The sequence below is a fragment of the Rhinoraja longicauda genome, chromosome 13, assembly GCF_053455715.1.
Source record: "Rhinoraja longicauda isolate Sanriku21f chromosome 13, sRhiLon1.1, whole genome shotgun sequence".
NCBI lineage: Eukaryota > Metazoa > Chordata > Chondrichthyes > Rajiformes > Arhynchobatidae > Rhinoraja > Rhinoraja longicauda.
In genome coordinates, this window is record NC_135965.1 from 11,460,620 (window position 1) to 11,474,149 (window position 13,530).

Here is a 13,530-nt window from a genome sequence, read left to right on the forward strand (position 1 = left end):
AAGGGATAGGTGGTGTTTTGGATCGGCACCCTTCTTCAAACTGAAAGTAAGGGGTGGGGGGGTTGAAGAGCTGGAGGCAGGAAAAGACCAAGACCAATCAAGGCTGGCCACAACTCCCCTGGCGGCAAGATGTGAACTCAAGGGATACAATGTGGACAGCTGAAGAACTGGTTAAATGACTAGGGGAGAGGAAGGGGACAAGGGAGGATGGGGAAGGGCAGGGAGGTGTAGGTAGAATTTACTTAAATTTAGAGAATTCAACATTCATAGCGCAGGATTGTAAGCTACCCAGGCAAAATATAAGGTGCTGTTCGTCCAATTTGTGTGTGGCCTCACTCTGGCAATGGAGGAGGTCCAGGATGGAAATGGGAATGGGAATGGGAATGGGAATGGGAAGGAGAGTTGAAATGGTTGGCAACCTGTAGATAGAAACATAGAAACATAGAAAATAGGTGCAGGAAGAGGCCATTTAGCCCTTCGAGCCAGCACCGCCATTCATTGTGGTCATGGCTGATCATCCACAATCAGTAACCTGTGCCTGCCTTCTCCCCATATCCCTTGATTCCACTAGCCCCTATAGCTCTATCTAAAGGGCGTGTCCCACTTAGGCAATTTCTTTGGCGACTGCCAGCGACTGTCAAAGTCGTAGCAGATCGCCAACATTTCCTTTTACCCGATGACAATGACCACGACAATACCGAGTCAGGTCGAGATTACAGCGTCTTCGGAAACATCGCGAAATTCCCACGCTGTCAATGCTTCTCCGGCATCCTGATTTTCGCTGAAATCACTGACAAGTCAGTAAGTACTTGAGAGTTTTGAACTATAACACCTTGTATGGGTTACTTAAAAACCAAGCTTCACTGTAACAAGGAATAAACTGGATTTACTTCCAGTTTACTAATAGCTGTATTAAAAAAAATAATTGTAGAAGTGGTTAAGTGGATTTTTGTGAAAAGTGCGTGGGCATTCTTTGAAAATGCAAGGGAGATGCATATCTGGTTTCTGGGTTGCATATCTGGGTTTGGAGCCAACTTTAACTGTAATGGCTGATGGCCATAAACATTGCGAAAATTCCCACGCTGTCAGTGCTTCTCCGGCGTCCTAATTTTCGCTGAAATCACTGACAAGTCGGTAAGTACTTGAGAGTTTTGAAATAAAACATCTTGCCCGGGTTACTTGAAAACCAAGCTTCACTGTAACAAGGAATTAACTTTATTTACTTCCAGTTTACTAATAGCTGTATTTTTATTTTTTTAATTTAAAGAGCTTAAGTGGATTTTTGTGAAAAGTGTGTGGGCATTCTTTGAAAATGTACGGGAGATGCATATCTGGTTTCTGGGTTGCGTATCTGGGTTTGGAGCCCACTTTAAATGTAATGGCTGATGGCCATAAACATCGCGAAAATTCCCACGCTTACCTGACCGTCAAACTGTCGCCTCCAATCCACCTGTCAAATGTCCTGACGGTAAATAAATTGGTTAAACACAAGCATTTAATGGTGTTTTTAAATGACTTTACTTATTTTAATATTATGTGCTTCTAAATGCATCTAAGAGAACCTATCAAACCTGGGGACAGCATGCGACAGCGCCCGCAATAAGCAACGATACCTGGCGACAAGCCAGCTGGCGCCGAGAAATTTAAAACCGGATGATTTCTCAGCGACACGCCGAGATCCACTATGATTTTTGGAAGACTCCTCATGATCATGCCCGCGACACCCCGGCGAAATGTCGGCGACAGCCTAGTCGCCGGCAGTTGCCTTAAAATCGCCTAAGTGGGACAGGCCCTTAACTCTCTCTTAAATTCATCCATTGATTTGGCCTCCACTGCCCACTCCACAAATTCACAACTCTCTGGGTGAAAAAGTTTCTTCTCACCTCAGTATTAAATGGCCTCCCCTTTATTCTAAGACTGTGGCCCCTGGTTCTGGACTCCCCCAATATTGGGAACATTTTTCCTGCTTCTAGCTTGTCCAGTCCTTTTATAATTTTATATGTTTCTATAAGATCCCCTCTCATCCTTCCAAACTCCAGTGAATACAAGCCTAGTCTTTTCAATCTTTCCTCATAAGACAGTCCCGCCATCCCAGGGATCAATCTTGTGAACCTATGCTGCACTGCCTCAATTACAAAGATGTCCTTCCTCAAATTAGGAGACCAAAATTGTACACAATACTCCAGATGTGGTCTTACCAGGGCCCTATACAACTGCAGAAGAACCTCTTTACTCCTATACTGAAATCCTCTCGTTATGAAGGCCAACATGCCATTAGCTTCCTTCACTGCCTGCTGTACCTGCACGCCAACTTTCAGTGACTGGTGTACAAGGACACCCAGGTCTCGCTGCACTTCCCTTTTACCTAACCTGACACCATTGAGATAATAATCTGCCTCCTTGGTTTTGGCGCCAAAGTGGATGCTGTAGAACTCGGCGGACCAAGAGAAGGTTTCCAGCGAAATGGTCGCCAAGTCTATGTTTGGTCTCACCGATGTACAGGTGTCCACATCGGGAATATCGGATACATGTGTGGAGCCATCATCTGTATCAGAAGGGAGGAACCCACATTCCCTGAAGAATGAGGGCTCGGTTGTCCGAGCATGGAACATCCCATCTTGGGAGCAGATACGACAGAGGAAGAGGAATTGGGAGTAGGGGATAGCATCTTTGTAAGAGGCAGGGTGGGAATAGGTGTAGTCCAGATAACTGTGCGAGTCGGTAGGTTTATAATAGATGTCTGTCGATAGTCTGCCTCCTGTGATGGGGACAGAAAGATCAAGAACGGTGAGAGAGGTGTTCAAGATAGTCCAGGTGAGTTTGTCGACAGGGTGGAAGTTGGTGGTGGTTAATAAAGTCTATGAGTTCTGCATGCATGCAGGAGGCAGCCCCAATGCAGTCATCGATGTAGCCAAGAAAGCTTTGGGGGATAAGGCCAATGTACGCCTGGAATAATGTTTATATATTATGTTGTGCTGCTGCAAGTAAGAATTCCATTGTTCTGTCTGGGGCATATGACAATAAAGCACTCTTGACTTGACTCTTGACTCTTGAATAAGGACTGTTCGACGCACCTGACAAAAAGGCAGGCATAGCTGGGCCCATGCGAGTGCCTTGGCTACATCTTTGATCTTGAGAAAGTGGGAAGAGGCAAAGGAGGAGAAGAAGAAAAGCTAGGTGGAGGAGAGTGACAGTAGAAGGAAATTGGTTGGGTTTGTGTTTGAGGAAGAAACGAAGGGCCAAGTGGCCTAACCGAGCTAATCCCATTTGCCTCCATCTGGCCCAGAGGGCCAAGGAGGGAAATGCAGTTGATGTGGTATATACAGTATGAACTTCCATGGATATTTTATGATGGGACACATTATATCTATCATCAATTTTAAAAGCCTAAGATTAAACGGAGGAATGACGACATGGAGAGAATGATAATTAAACATCAGGAAACAGGGAGTAGTTGCAAAAGATTAATCTTCATGAATCTGTGTGAAGTGTAAAGTGTCATAGAGTCACACAGCACTGAAACAGGCCCTTTGGCTGAGCTCATCTGTGCCCACATACCTTAGTTCCATCCTTCAAAACATTTCCTATTCATGTGCCTGTCCAAATACCTTGTAAATGTTCTTATAATACTTGTCTCAACCACTTCCACTGGTAGCTCATTCCATATGTGTACCATGCTCTCTGTGACAAAAACTACGCTACAGGTTCCTGTTAAATCTTCCCTCCCTCTAACAAGAGGAGTGGAGTATAGGAGCAAAGAGGTCCTTCTACAGTTGTACCGGGCCCTGGTGAGACCGCACCTGGAGTACTGTGTGCAGTTTTGGTCTCCAAATTTGAGGAAGGATATTCTTGCTATGGAGGGCGTGCAGCGTAGGTTCACTAGGTTAATTCCCGGAATGGCGGGACTGTCGTATGTTGAAAGGCTGGAGCGATTGGGCTTGTATACACTGGAATTTAGAAGGATGAGGGGGGATCTTATTGAAACATATAAGATAATTAGGGGATTGGACACATTAGAGGCAGATAACATGTTCCCAATGTTGGGGGAGTCCAGAACAAGGGGCCACAGTTTAAGAATAAGGGGTAGGCCATTTAGAACGGAGATGAGGAAGAACTTTTTCAGTCAGAGGGTGGTGAAGTTGTGGAATTCTCTGCCTCAGAAGGCAGTGGAGGCCAGTTCGTTGGATGCTTTCAAGAGAGAGCTGGATAGAGCTCTTAAGGATAGCGGAGTGAGGGGATATGGGGAGAAGGCAGGAACGGGGTACTGATTGAGAGTGATCAGCCATGATCGCATTGAATGGCGGTGCTGGCTCGAAGGGCTGAATGGCCTACTCCTGCACCTATTGTCTATTGTCTATTGTCACCTTAAATCTATGCCCGCTACTTCTCGCTTTCCTTTCTCCCTGCTTGTCACGATTGGAATGATTCAAGATGCTGAACCAGGCACAGTCTCAGGTTCAGATGGTGGAGTTATGGTTCACACTAGGTTTAGTGGAGGAGAGATAGGGAGGAGTTGATTAGCAGAAGAACCAAAAGTGACACAAGAAACATTTATTTTGAACCAAGCAAGTGATTAGGGGCGGGTATATGTTGCCAGGGATTTTGGTAATCAGATTCAATAGTAGTATCCAAAAGGAAGATGGATACATATCTGAAACTAAATCATGAGAGGAATAGATGGGTTAGATGCACAAAGTCTCTTGCCCAGAGTAAGGGAATCGAGAACCAGAGGACATAGGTTTAAAGTGAGGGGAAAGATTTAATAGAAATCTGAGGGGTAACTTTTTCATGCAAAGGGTGATAGGAAAGCCTGAAAATGTTACAAGAAAGTAGAATAGGAAGGGGGGACTGGAGATTAAAAAAAAAGCATTTGACAGCACTGGGCCTGTACTCGTTGGAGTTTAGAAAGATGAGAGGGGACCTCATTGAAACTTACCGAATAGTAAAAGGCTAGAGTGGATGTGGAGAGAGTGGATGTAGAGAGGATGTTTCCACTGATGGGGGAGTTTAGGACCAGAGGCTATAGCCTCAGAATAAAAGAACATACCTTTAGAAAGGAGACAAGGAAGAATTTCTTTAGTCCGAGGGTGAGGGTGGTGAATCTGTGGAATTCATTGCCACAGACAGTTGTGGAGACTAAGTCAATGGATATTTTTAAGACAGAATTAGGTAGATTCTTGATTAGTAAGGGTGTCAGGGATTATTAAGAGAGGGCAGTAGACAATAGACAATAGACAATAGGTGCAGGAGGAGGCCATTTGGCCCTTCGAGCCAGCACCGCCATTCAATGTGATCATGGCTGATCATTCTCAGCCATGATCAGTAGAATGGGGTTGAGAGGGAAAGATAGATCAGCCATGATTGAATGGCGGAGTAGACTTGAATGGTCTAATTTTGCTCCTATAAAGTATGAACTTGTGAAAGACCAGCCTGAAAATGTTCTTGACTCGGACAGGCAGAGAACTACATCAGAGTCCCACTTGTGAACCAGATTTAAAGTTGACTGTTGTATTAAGGCTTTATGGTGCTCGTGAAGCCTGTAAGCAAAATGGATGCATGAGCATTTATCTGTGGAAGTTATTGAATTTAGACCAGGAGTGGAGTTTGAAACTGGAGGGCAAAAGTTTAAGGTGAGAGGGAAGAGATTTAAGTGGGAACTCAGGGGCAACTTTTTCACTCATAGGGGAGCCCATACCTGGAATGAGCTGCTAAAGGAAGTTATAAAAGCGGATACAATTATGACTTTTAAGATATATGAAAAGATATGTAGATCGAAAGGGTTTAGAAAGCCAGAGGATAATTGCAGGCAAATGGGACTAGCCCAATGGACAAGGAAGGCTGACGGGCCTGTTTCTGTGCCGTCTAGCTCAATGACTCTGTGACTATCTGGTAAACCTTGGTTTCCCGGTCTCTAAATTCTTTCCTGGATTATTAAGATATTTTCTGCTTGTTTAAAAACAAAATACAAAGTCTACTAATTTTCTACTATTGCACACAAGGTTTTTGAGAATATGGTTCTTCTGAATAAAGTAGGATAGTAGATATATAGATGATGATATCCAACGATAACAGTGATGAAATAAATGTGATCAGAGTGAACATGTTTTAGTTTCAGTTTCAGAGAAATAACGCAGAAACAGGCCCTTCGGCCCACCGTGTCTGCGCCCACCAGCGATCCCCATATACTATCCTACACTCTAGGGACAATTTGCAGAGTACAGAAGCCAGATTAACCTACAAACCTTTACGTCTTTGGATTGTGGAAGGAAATGGGAGCACTCGAAGAAAACCCAGGCGATCACGGAGAGAACGTACAAACTCCGTACAGACATCATCTCCAGTCAGGATCGAACCCAGGTCTCTGGTGCTGTCAGGCAGCAACTCTACCGCTGCACCACTGTGCCACACACCGTTATTGCCCTTCATTCATCTCAAGGTAGTCCATGAACTACAAAAGAAATTTGAGGCAAAAAGAAAAATAATAAGACATCCACCCAACCTGACCTCCGTCAAATCAAATGTGCATGCACTCAATTTCACCGTGTAAACAAAACTCAGAGCCAATTTCAGCAACCAACTTATCATGCAGTCTTTTCTTGTCTTCTGTTAAATTGATATTGGGCCACAGGTCTGTGATATCCAGCAAGATCCACAACTAAAAGCCCTGGAAGAATCTACAACCACTCAACGTGATTGACAAATAGTGGTGTTGCTGCCGTTTGTATTGGTAGCTTATGAAAACTCGATTAAGGGCTTTGAATTTTATGAAAAGAGGTGACAAGAATAATAAACTCTCAATAAATGCAGATAATGAAAGACCATGCAACTTAATGTCTAGTTCAAGGGTTCAATTATTTTTTGTTGTCACGTGTGCAGAGGTACAGTGAAGCTCTTTTTTTTGTCTACAGTTCAGCAAAGTATTACTTTGGAGCACAGGAGGATGAGGGGTGATCTTATAGAGGGGAATAGATGGCATGAATGCACAGTCTTCTACCCAGAGCAGGTGAATCAAGAACCAGAGGACATAGATAACAGCAGATAATATTTTAGATATTGATGTAAAATAACGCTTGAGACGAGACAACAGATTAACTAAGTTCTTGTATAAATGCATCGTCCATGCCAAGCTCCCTAACATCTGAAACCAGATGTGAACCCAACAGCTGCAGATTGTGCATGTGAACATAATCCCAAATCTGTGTGCACTCACTTTGATTTTGGACACATCACTTAAATGTATACACTTCCAAATGTTTTTTACAGGAAAATGGCTCGGACAAAAGTCCTGGGATGTAGTTCTGTTCCATGTTTACACTCTGGTTCCCATGCTAGATGGAGGATCAACAACGAACAGCTGCAGTTACTGGAGTGTGCTGAGAACAGAGAGGGCAGCCACTATCATGGATTCCCAGCTATAACAGGGGATGCTAATGTGCACAGACACAAAATACTGGCGTAACTCAACGGGTCAGGCAGCATCTCTGGAGTGAAGGAATGGGTGACGTTTTTCGGGTCAAGACCCTTCTTCAGACTCAGTTTCAGACAGTTTCAGGTCTGAAGAAGGGTCTTGACCCGAAACGTCACCCATTCCTTCTCTCCAGAGATGCTGCGTGTCCCACTGAGTTACTCCAGCATTTTGTGTCTATCTTCGATTTAAACCAGCATCTGCAGTTCTTTCCTACACATTTTTGATGGTAATGTACACCTGCTTTGTGGACCTTCTTTATTCCAGATGGGGGCAGTGGAAGCCTAGCTTATCTTCCTGCACTTCTTTCATTGAGGATTCAATTATGGCATTCAACCTTAAGACTGGAAGTTCATTTCACTAAGAACTGGCATTATATAAAGGCATTTGACACAAATAATCACTTTTTTCTGTTGCTTAACAAATGTTATGTTGCATTTGTTGGCAAGCAAGGGCACTGGGATGTGACCTGAGAATTGCTTTGGAAAGTGGCTCTATTCAGGACCAGATGCCCCAGTTCTTGCCATGTAGGAGGTGACTGGGTAGGCAAGGACTTGACCAGGGTTTGGAAATATTTCAATTCCTTCGGAAAACTGCAATGCTCACTTAGTAAAGATGCTGCGTTTGGCACTGATGCATCAAACCGTATCAACATTCATTTTAATCTTCACGGGATTTTCCTTCCTCATTTTATGATAACTGGAAGTGTTGTTAACTGTGGCTCGCAGTATACAAAATAGCAGGCAAATCTGTAAATACAACTGTGAAGAGACAATTACAACCAGGCACAGAAGTCAGAGTTCCCAGCACATACAAGGAGATTGCTGAGTTCCATCTCAATGTCACTATCCAGACTGCCTTTTATCTTGGCTCTTTTTCATTGACACCAGTACAGAGTATCACCAGCTGTTCAGTTGAGAAATAAAGATGCCTGAATCACTTGTGGCTTCATATACTACAATAAAGTTTGTCTAAAACTGAAAAGGTTGCAGTATCGAAATCATTCCTACAAATCTGGGGCAGCACAGTGGCGCAGCGGTAGAGTTGGTGACAGAGACCCCGGTTCGATCCTGACTACGGGTGCGGTCTGTACGGAGTTTGTACGTTCTCCCCGTGACCTGCGTGGGTTTAACCCACGGTCTGGTTGGGTCCCACATTCCAAAGACGTACAGGTTTACAGGTTAATTTGTGTCTTTGGTAAAAATTGTAAATTGTGCCTCGAGTGTAGGATAGTGCTGCTAGTGTACGAGGATTGCTGTTCGGTGCAGACTCGGTGGGCCGAAGGGCCTGTTTCCACACTGTATCTCTAAATTGAACTAAACTAAACTAAACTAAATCTGTGAGTTTTTATATAGATTGCAGCCACCAACTGATTTCCTGTGACATTGCTCACAGGTTCTGTAGGCTGGAGGCTACAGATCATCTGCTAACATGGTTTCTCTCTTCTTCAGATCACTGTTCAACTCCCTCTAATGAGAAACAGATCCATATCCTGGGCCAAAGTACAGACTGAGAACATAAAATATAGAAGAAGGGTCTCGACCCGAAACGTCACCCATTCCTTCTCTCCTGAGATGCTGCCTGACCCGCTGAGTTACTCCAGCATTTTGTGAAATAAATACCTTCGATTTGTACCAGCATCTGCAGTTATTTTCTTACACAAAATATAGATGCAGCAGTATGCCAAATGGCCTCTTGGCATTCAGTAATATTGTGCGTCCACTTCCCAGCCTATTTACACATCACCTGCAAAATATATTGATCACTGTTTGAATGTACTTTCATCTCTCTATCGAAGATAGAACATAGAACATAGAAAAGTACAGCACGGAATCAGGCTACAATATCTGTGTTGTACATGATGCCAAGTTAAAGTAATCTCATCTGCCTGGACATGATCCATATCCTCCCATTCCCAGCATGTACATGTGCTTATCTAAAAGACTCTTAAGCACCACTATCATATCTGCCTCCTCCACCACCCCTGGCTGTGCATTCGAGACACCCACCATCTTCTGTGCAAAAATACCTGTCCCACACATCTCCTTTAAACTTTGCTCCTCACACCTTAAAGCTCCACCCTCTAGTCTTTGAGATTTCCACCTTGGTGGCGCAATGGTAGAGTTGCTGCTTTACAGCTAATGCAGCGCCGGAGACTCAGGTTCGATCCTGACTACGGGTGCTGTACTGTACGGAGTTTGTACGTTCTCCCCGTGACCTGCGTGGGTTTTCTCCGAGATCTTCGGTTTCCTCCCACACTCCAAAGACGTACAGGTATGTAGTTTAATTTGACTGGGTAAATGTAAAAATTGTCCCTAGTGTGTGTAGGATAGTGTTAATGTGCGGGGATCGCTGGGCGGCGCGGACTTGGTGGGCCGAAAAGGCCTGTTTCCGCGCTGTATCTGAAATATGAAATATGAAAAGCTTCTGACTGTCTGCCTTTTGGCTTCTTACATTATTGAAATAAAACTTAATGCAAGCTCAGAGAAAAGCATCATCTTTTCCCCCTCCACACATTACAATTGTCAGGATTCAATCATTTCTGAAGAATGGTCTCAACCCGAAATGTCACCTATTCCTTTTCTCCAGAGATGCTGTCTGACCCGCTGAGTTACTCCAGCTTTTTGTGTCAATCCTCAATAATTTCAATCCAGCCTTAGATTTTGAAAATTCAATACAATGATGGAGTTTCACAATGATGTCCCAAATTAACCTGTCGACTTAGGAGTATAACACTGAATTTGTCTGAGGTAAGATAAGGTCACAATCCTATTTTTATATGTTTAGATATTAGGAAAATCATAGGAACTGAACTGACATTTTATCCTACTAACAGTTGTCGTCTGCAAAATTATAGCTCATTTCCTATTTTTTTCACATTTTGGCTACATCCTGAGAATTGAATGTATATGCCAGCTTGTAAACTATGTTAGTTTAGTTTAGAAATACAGTGCTGAAACAGGCCCATCAGCCCACCGAATCCATAATAACCAGTGATCTTCGCACACTAACGCTATCCTTCGCACACTAGGGGCAATTTTACAATTTTACTGAAGCCAATTAACCTACAAACCCAAGGTATTTATTCACAAAATGCTGGAGTAACTCAGCAGGTCAGGCAGCATCTCGGGAGAGAAGGAATGGGTGACGTTTCGGGTTGAGACCCTTCACACCCATACGTCTTTGGAGTGTGGGAAGAAACTGGAGAAAACCCATGCAGGTCACGGGAAGAATGTAAAAACACCGTAGAGATAGTATCCGCGGTCAGGATCGAATCAGGCCTCTGGTGCTGTAAGGCAGCAACTCTACCACTGCACCATCGTGCCCCATTAATTGAAGTGAATTAAGCCGTATATGGTTAAGAACACTACATCAGCAAGTATTTATTGTGTCGGAAGGAACTGCAGATGCTGGTTTAAATTGAGCATAGACACAAAACGCTGGAGTAGCTCAGCGGGATAGGCAGCATCTCTGGAAAGAATGGGTGACCTTTCGGGTCGAGTCCCTTCTTCAGTATTTATTGCCTGATTTCTGTTTTAAGTGCCATGGATAGATGGTTTTCAATAAGAGCTGACGGTGGGCATTTTGGCTGATGATATAGTCAGTATAATTAATACCACAGAAAGTAGGCAGTGCTGCTATTCTTCTCATTACTACATGGCCAACATTTATTGTCCAGGCTAATAGAGTGAAAAGAGGAGAGAGATCCTTTTATATCAGGAGGCCCCCATTGATGCTCCCTCGGGTTTCAGCTATTTCGGAAAGGACAGTTCAGGACCTGGGCCTATAGCGGGCACAAGATCAGTACTACAAACTAAGTTCTTTCCCAGTCCAAAACACAATCCAAAGCCCAGTTTTGGTCACCCTCCTATAGGAAGGCTATTGTTATGCAGGAAAGAGTGCAGAGAAGATTTACGAGGATGTTGAGGATTTACGAGGACTTTTTCAGTCAGAGAGTTGTGAATCTGTGGAATTCTCTGCCTCAGAAGGCAGTGGAGGCCAAGTCTCTGAATGCATTCAAGAGAGAGCTGGATAGAGCTCTTAAGGATAGCGGAGTCAGGGGGTATGGGGAGAAGGCAGGAACGGGGTACTGATTGAGAATGATCAGCCATGATCACATTGAATGGCGGTGCTGGCTCAAAGGGCCGAATGGCCTCCTCCTGCACCTATTGTCTATTGTCTATTGTCTATTGTCTATTGTTGCCAGGACTTGAGGCCCTGAGCTATCGGCAGAGGTTGGGCAGGATAGGACTTTATTCCGTGGAACACAGGAGGATGAGGGGTGATCTTATAGAGGTGTACAAAGTAGGTGAATCAAGAACCAGGGGACATGGGCTTCAGGTGAGAGCAGAAAGGTTTAACAGGAACCTGAGTGGTAAACATTTTCCCACAGAGGGCGGTAGGGAGTTAAATCTCTGTGACCAAAGCTGCTCACATTGCAGAAGGGAACTGCCACAGAATGTGATACAGGACCCTGACAAATTGGACTGAAGGAAGGGTGTCATTAGCTGACGAGGATCCCAAAATTATGCTTCAAGCCTTATTCTTAATGATTCACCACATTGTCTAGGAGCCAGGCCCCGAGACCACCATTCTTCATCGGGAGTGGGGAACGACCACTGGAGCCTTGAGAGGCAAACTCGAGGAGCCCACTCACTCTGTAAACACATATTCCAACAAGCTCTCTTAAGAAGAAACAGGCACATCAGAATTGATCAGTCTTATTAACTACTAGATCGAGTGGACCCTTTGGGCCCAAACCTCTCCTGCATTGGTGTAGCACCCTCTCCTCTCCCCCTCCCCCCTCCCTCCCTCGCCCCCCTCCCTCGCACCCCCTCCCTCCCCCCGTCCCCCTCCCCTCCCCCCTTCCTCCCCTCCCCACCCCCCTCCCCTCCCCTCTCCCCCTCCCCTCCCCCCCTCCCCCTCCCCTCTGCCCCTCCCTCATTTCCCCCCCACTCCATCCCCCTCAACCCCCCTTATCCTTCCTTCCCTCCTTCCCCCCTTCCTTCCCTAGGAGATAGATTTAAACTTTGAAATGTGAACAACTTAAAAAATACAACACCGATTTCAATGAAACTTCTTCCATTAGCACCAAAGGGATGACGGTGAGTAAGGTGGGCCTAAAATTGTCGTGCTATGGTGTACTGTTTTGGCTGTAGTTCAGGAACAAACAAACAAACAAACGAGAGTTTTAGTGTATAGATAAGAAGAGGTTGGACAAACTTGGAGTGGTTTCTCTGGAACGCCCGAGAATGAGGGAAGACTTGATTAGAGTACTTGAGGTTATGAGAGGCACAGATAGGTTAAAAAGTCAGGACTTCTTTCACAGCACCTTACAGCGCCGGAGATCCGAGTTCAATCCTGACTATAGGTGCTGTCTGTATGGAGTTTGCAAGTTCTCCCTGGGTTTCTTCGGGTGCTCCAGTTCCCTCCCACATTCTGAAGAGGTGCAGGTTTGTAGGTTAAGAAAATTATATTTCCATGGTAAAGATGAGGGAGTGGGGGCCTGGGAACCGGAAGTTATCGAGGAGATGGAGAGCGTGTGAGGTGTCTTGGACGTAGGTGGGGAGGGATTTAACCCGGGGGGATAGGATGGAGTCGAGGTAGGTGGAGATAAGTTCGGTGGGACATGAGCAGGCAGAGACAATGGGTCTGCCGGGGCAGTTCTGTTTATGGATTTTGGGTAGGAGGTAGAATCGGGCCGTGCGGGGCTGGGGAACTATGCGTTTGGAGGCATTGGAGGGTAGATCGCCGGAGGTGGTGAGGTCCGTGATGGTGCTGATGATAAAGGTCTGATGTTTGTCATATTTCCATGGTAAAGATCAGTCTGAAGAAGGGTTTCGACCCGAAACGTCACCCATTCCTTCTCTCCCGAGATGCTGCCTGACCTGCTGAGTTACTCCAGCATTTTGTGAATAAATACCTCAGGTTTGTAGGTTATTTGGTTTCTGTAAATTGCCCCTAGTGTGTAGGATGCAAAACCAGGATAACGTAGAGGTCGTTTGTCGGCACAGACTCGATGTGCAGAAGGGCCTGTTTCCACACTTTATCTCTAAATTAAATTA